The sequence below is a fragment of the Helianthus annuus genome, chromosome 8 (genome assembly GCF_002127325.2).
Source record: "Helianthus annuus cultivar XRQ/B chromosome 8, HanXRQr2.0-SUNRISE, whole genome shotgun sequence".
Classification (NCBI taxonomy): domain Eukaryota; kingdom Viridiplantae; phylum Streptophyta; class Magnoliopsida; order Asterales; family Asteraceae; genus Helianthus; species Helianthus annuus.
The window spans coordinates 15,132,011-15,138,837 of NC_035440.2; the positions used below are offsets into that span (position 1 = coordinate 15,132,011).

Below are 6,827 nucleotides of genomic sequence, written 5' to 3' on the forward strand. Positions count from 1 at the left end.
ACTGCAATCCTTTTGGCTTTCCGAATTTCCTCTTCGTTCTTATGTTCCAACCTTTGAATGAATTCATAGATACTAACAGTATCCAAAACTCTCGTATGCTTTAAAAGCTCAAGAGGTCGCCGGTCTTGTCGGATAAGGAGGGGGCGGTGGCAGGGTGGTGCAGTAGGTTGTGGGTGGCGGAGAAGGGTGGTTGTGGCGGCGGTAAAGGGTGGTTGTGGGTGGTGGAAAAGGGAGAGAAGAACGGACCGGCATAGTCGCCCAAGTCCAACTCGCCGAAGTAAAATGCAGAGACATAGAGATAGGGTGAATGATTTTTAAAACAGATGAGGGTTTTGTATTTTAATAGAGAGAAAGATGAGAGATGTTAAATTCTCTGGTGGCTTTAAATGCAGAGAGAGGGAGAGATCTGACATTTAGGGTAAATGACCAAAATACCCTTTAGGTTGGCATAATCTGATTGGTGGAGAGTGGTACTCATGGTTCTCTTAACTGGGGTGGTTTTCATTTTAGCGGCTCCGTATATATAATTTTAGAAAAATATTCAGTCCTATATATGTATTTGGGCCCTGAGCGGTCGCCCACCTGACACTTGCTTAGGGTCGGCCCTAGTCATGTGGTGCTTATATACGCATAATATATATTGTTGCGGGATTTTATTCGTCCACATAAAGAATTAAAGACACTTATGTGAAAAAAAAAATATGACATAAAATTACTATTTAAGATATGAACAATTAGATTTGTAGAAATAAAAGAATGTGAATAAATGGAGGGGGTAGAATGAAAAAGAACAGGGTTAAAGTTGTAAATCTTTGTAGGGTAACTAGTTTATAAAACCCTACTTATTGTTTTGTCAGATTATAATGTTACAAAGGCAGCCGCGCAGCCGTAGACAATTACCTGGATGTTAAAATCGTGTTCGTTTGATGAAATTAGGCCTTCCGATATCGCAAAACCGGTGACTGGTATTTTTTTTGTTTACTCTTTTTATCAATTTTCTTTTTATAGCATATTTCAATTTTACCATGACCGTGAAATGCTAATATAGAATCGGTATCTTCATGCAGGGTATAGAAGATTGATCGTTGACTGTTTATGGGATTTCGGAAGCCAATCTCGTTAGGTAACTGTTAATTAGTAAAGTTATGCATTCATCTTAATTACCTCTTAAATTGAAATCTAGATCTAGTGCAAACGACATTTTTTAATTACATTTTGAGCCGATTGAAACTGTGAGACTTTTGGCTAAGTTTCTTTGACTACCATAGCAATTCCAAAAACAATTACTCTTTATGTGTTTGTCAACCTATATAAAGACAATTTGGTGAAGATAAAAATGGATGATTCAAAATTCCTGTTTTTAAGATAAACAATTAGATTTTTAGAAAAAAAATTAATCGTAAACAGAAGTGGCATAATGAAAATAATGGGGTTAAAACTTTAAATCTTTAAACATTAACCCATTTATAAAACCCTACTATTTTTGTTGTTCTTTCGTCAGGCTATACACAGACTGTCGCTCAGCCAACAGACAACCTACATGGCCACTGCTTTTTCCTCCATGTTTGATAAAATCAGGCCTCCTGATATGCCAAAATCATCGGTGAGTGGAATTCGATTTTATACCCTTTTCTTTTTATCTTTTTAGGAGTATGCGTTCGTGGTGATCAGGAACTTCTTCTGGTTTTATTTCATGACTTAAAATCGGTATCGTCTTGCAGGGTGTTGAAGAACGAACGTTGACCGTTCACATAATTTCGTAAGACAATATCCTTAGGTAACTGCTAGTTAATTAAGCAATCAAATTTTGTATTCACCGTAGCTACCTCTTAATTAGATGTGTTACAAATGATGTTTTTTACTTAAATTTTGAGCCGATTTTGTGTATCTTAAATTGATTATTTCTAGAACCATCAACTTGTTGGTTTTTAATTGTGATATTCAAAATATGACAGGACTTAATTTGATTTTTTTTTTGGTAATAGCATATCTTAGCATTTTGATTTTAAAGAGCCATCAGTTTTGTTGGATTATTCGGGTTTGTTTACGGGTCACGGGTCGACACGTTATCGGGTCACGCGGGTCATGGAGTCAAGCATCAAGTCGGGTCGCGGGTTTGACCGGGTTACGGGTCAAATAAGCAGCTAAAACCGGTAGATTGTTGACCGAAATTAATATGGATCTTTGTTGGAGCTGTTGCAAACTGGAGCTACGTGGGTTCGGAGCTGTTTGGTTTATTTGTCATGTTTTTATTATATTTGATTGTGTCACGTAAAGTAATAATGGGTCAATAGGTCAAGGGTTTGTTTCCTATTTTATTGGCATATTTACGTCCATGTAGTCCATGTATATCAGTAGGTAGTTTAGTTCCTTTTCTTTAGGGTTAAGTTTGTTACTTGTAAAGGCTATATATAGCCTCATTGTTTTGTGAATATTGATCACCCTTTTCATCGAATACAACAGTTTTTCTATTTCTTTTCACCTCCTGTTATCATCTTTTCATATACAAATACATACGTAAATTGTGTGTGTTTTGAGTGATTCATTTGGGGCCTGATCCAACAAGTTTGTTGCTATTTATTCACATATCCCTGACTGTGTAAAATGAAATTTCAACGAAGGCTGAAACTGAATAATAAATAATTTCATAAACAGTGGCCGGTGGGCCGAATGTTTTTTGGAGATAAAATCAGCCTGGGCCGAATCAATACACATTTAAAAAATTCCCGAAAATCTGAAATTTAACACTACTGGGCGAAAAAACCGCACGGGCCGAGGCCCGGTCTGGCCTCCTCTAAGCTCCTCCCCTGTTCATAAAGCCATGAAGTAAACCTGTTTCATGTTGTTAAAAACCATCTTTAGCACCCAGTAATTATCGTTGGGTTTTTTGGTCAAATGCAGAGATTTAAAAAAATAAAAATTGATATGACGGTCCTAAAAGTTGTAAATCAATCTATATGTAATGGATAATATATGTTCAAAATGAAAGCCAGTATATTTGAAACTCATTAAGTCCATTAGCATAAATCTGAAGTAAAAACTAAGTATGAGCATAAAAGTCAAAATGTACCTACTTAGAGAAAAAAACTCATTTCGTTACCCGGGAGTCCTCCTGATTTAGAATTCTCCAAAATTTGGTTCCACTTTTACTGTTTTCCAACATTATTAACTACATGATTCAAATTATTTGTTGGCGATTCAGACTTTAAACACAGCAATTCCACCTGGAATAAAACTTTTTTTACCAAAAAAACTCACCAAAAAAAACTTGTTTCTCATCCATTTTGTTTATCAGAATCTTGACCACATTGACCCCCAGTATACTGTTCTCAACAACTACTGAACAGCCAGTCGATTTTGTAACTCTTTCAAATCTTTGAATTTGACCATAGTCGATGACAAAATTTCTATTAACTGATGATTGAGGGGGGACAACAAAACATGAGGGCTGATCGTTAATCAACTATTTGTATAGATGCAGACTTCAGCATTGTAAATAACCATCAACGTGCTATGATCGCCCAATTGACCATAATCATCAGCAAGAACAGTTACAAGTTCCTTTCATGTTCTCAAAACCAGCCCATCATAAATTCATAATTATCAGTCTACGAGCGGAAACAACCACCGAAATACGAATACAAGGCATCTAAGAAGATTTTGACCAACGTTACATTGCTGATTGGACGGATAAATGAATTCTGTGGAGGATTAATAAACTGGAATCAGGCGATTTAGGTGGTTCATGAACCAATAAAGCATACATAAAATTGAAAAAAGAACCAATTCTGGTTCAGGACTTTCATCAAGCATCTTGCGTGCACAACCCAAAATCTGATACTTTCCATGATTGTTTAGGTCCTACTTTCTCTGTTTGATTCTGCAATTTGTAAACATGGTTTGCATGTGGTGGTGGTATGAAAGTACGATCTCTCTCACCTATTTTCACAATTCCATCACGTTGTTTTCATTTTAAGTGGGTTGTGATATAGTTGCTTCGTTGTAGACACATATGCTTCAGTCGTACTGCTTTTATTAATTACATTGTTCTTTGCTTCTATTTGATCCGTGTTATCCAATTTAGAGAGTCTGAAAATGTTGTAGAGACTTTGTTTTTACCAACAACATGCCTACCAGTTGTTCGATGAATTGCTCACCACCAGGGGACCGGCGGTTGTGATCATTTTTTTTATGTAAACAGTTTAATTGGTTGATGAAATTAATGTAAGTTGTGGTAAATGATTCCACAATGTCAGATGCCAAATTTGTTGATTTTGTTTGCAGTTCCTGGAATCGGTATTTGAAGATATGTTTAGGAGGTATTTAGCATTTTTTACCAGAAATTATGGGTCCGAGTGAGCAAAAATGCTCTGGGTTGAGGCAGGGGTTTATGAATGGGCTTCGGGCAATGAGTTTCCTCTGGAATGGTGGTTGGCTGGTATAGAACTCAATCAATCGATTTATTATTGAGAATACGAATACAATTTATACACAAACAAATATCCCTATACTAGGAAACTAAATAAAAGAGATTAATTACAATAATTACAAAATATATATACGTAAATCAACTCCTTGATTTACGGTAGGCTGTTACCCCCCTTCAATCGAACAGGTGGAGGACCAACACGAAGCATGCCACGAAATTTCTCAAAGAGTGGCCTGGGAAGACTTTTTGTAAAGATGTCTGCAACCTGAAGATTGGACGGAACAAATTTGGTGTGAAGTTGTGCCGACGAAACAAGTTCACGAACAAAATGATAATCAATGTCAATATGCTTAGCCCGTTTGTGAGAAACAGGATTCTGACTCAGAAAGATGGCACTCTTGTTATCACAGAGCAGAGTAGGCCGATCCATGGGCAAAGCATGTAACTCGCGAAGAAGATGAGTGAGCCAAATAATTTCTGCAGCAGTGTTCGCCATAGCCCGATACTTAGATTCACAACTCGATCTAGAGACAGTTGGTTGTTTCTTGGCACTCCAGGAAACCAGATTACCACCCAAATAGATAGAATAACCATAAGTAGATCGTCTTGTTTCAATGCAGCGAGCCCAATCAGCATCAGAGTAGCCGACTAGGGTGGTAGTGCGTGGTTTAGAAAAGGTTAAGCCATAAGCAAGTGTCCCCTTAACATAGCGAAGTATGCGTTTAACAGATTGAAAATGAGAAATGGTAGGAGACTGTAGATGCTGACTGGCTTGATTAACAGCATAAGAGAGATCTGGACGAGTGATGGTGAGATACTGGAGAGCACCAACTAAAGACCGGTAAAGTGTGGGATCGTGGAAAAGGACACCGGTACGATGGAAGGTATCAGTGGTGGAAAGAGGGGTGTCAACTGGCTTGGAATCTAATAAGCCTGCACGAGCTAAAATATCATGAGCATACTTGGCTTGACTAAGAAAAAGTCCTGTGTCTGAATAAGTAACTTCAAGTCCCAAAAAATATCCCAAGACACCCAAATCTTTAACCGAGAACTCCTTGTTCAATCTGGTGATGAAAGACTGAACAAGCTGAGGATCACTGCCGGTGATTATAATATCATCCACATAAACAAGGAGATAGACAATAGAAGCCCCTTTCTTGTAGATGAACAATGAAGTATCGGCCTTGCTGCAGAGAAAACCATTTGAGAGTAAGAATGCGCTGAGACGTTGAAACCAAGCCCGTGGTGCCTGTTTAAGACCATAGAGAGCCTTGTTTAGGCGACAGACATGATGAGGAAACTGAGAACTAATAAACCCAGGAGGTTGTTCCATGTAAACGGTTTCAGTGAGATTGCCGTTTAGAAAGGCGTTGCAAACATCCAACTGACGAAGTGACCACCCATAGATGGTAGCTAAAGCAAGTACCACACGAACAGTGGAAGCCTTCACAACAGGGCTAAAGGTATGCGAGAAATCAATACCAGGAACCTGAGTAAAACCCTGAGCGACAAGACGAGCTTTGTATCGGTCAATAGAGCCGTCAGCCTTGAACTTAGTGCGATAAATCCATTTTGAACCGACAATATTGACATCCTGTGGACGAGGAACGAGATCCCAAGTCTTATTCTGTTGCAAAGCAAGTATTTCCTCTTCCATAGCTTTTACCCACTTAGCGTGTTTGGCAGCCGATTTATAACCGCGAGGATCCTGTGCTGCAAGTAAAGCATAATGTAAGGCACCTGAAAACAAAGACATGTTAGCAAAATATTTGGGTTTGTAAATTCCACTTTTTGATCGAGTTCTCATAGGATGTGTAGATATCGGCCCAGTAGACGATCCTTCCTCGGGAGCGGTGGGAACGGGTGGAGGAGGTCCGAGAATGCTGTGAGTAGGGGACGGGTCTGGTGATGTTGGGTGGGCGGTGGACGAAGAAGAAGAGTGGGCCGAAGCCGTGGGGAAGTTGGGCTGAGATGGAAAATGGGTCGTGGGGGAGTTGGGTTGGGATGGAAAAAGGGCCGAGGGTGTAGCGGAAGGGGTTTGGGGCGAGAGAGGCGTAGAGGTGGATTGGGCCGATGTGGGAGGTGAGGTGGATTGGACCGATGTGGAGTTGGGCTGGGTTGAAACGGTTTGGGCGAGAGGAAGATTGGAGCACATGGAGAAAGGAGAGGTGGTGGCCGAATGGTTGGAAGAAAAAGTGGGGGAGACCGAAATGGTGGGAGCAAAGGTTGGATTTGGGAGAGGTTCAGGAGGTAAGAATTCTTCAAAATTTGAGAAGATGAGCTTGGCCTCATCAACAGTTGAAGTATGGCCGCTGAAGGGAAAATTTGCCTCATCAAATTGGGCATGACGAGTGGTGTAAACACGTTGGGTAGAGACGTCCAAGCAACGATATCCTTT

General features: G+C 39.5%; 1 long non-coding RNA gene across 1 annotated transcript; it reads left to right on the forward strand.

The window, feature by feature from the left end:
* Window positions 1-869: 869 nt before the first annotated feature.
* On the forward strand, window positions 870-2,455 carry LOC110870875. The gene is made up of 5 exons (XR_002553316.2): window positions 870-965; window positions 1,068-1,123; window positions 1,502-1,603; window positions 1,722-1,777; window positions 1,986-2,455. It is a non-coding gene; the product is annotated as an uncharacterized LOC110870875 (long non-coding RNA).
* Window positions 2,456-6,827: the final 4,372 nt, after the last annotated feature.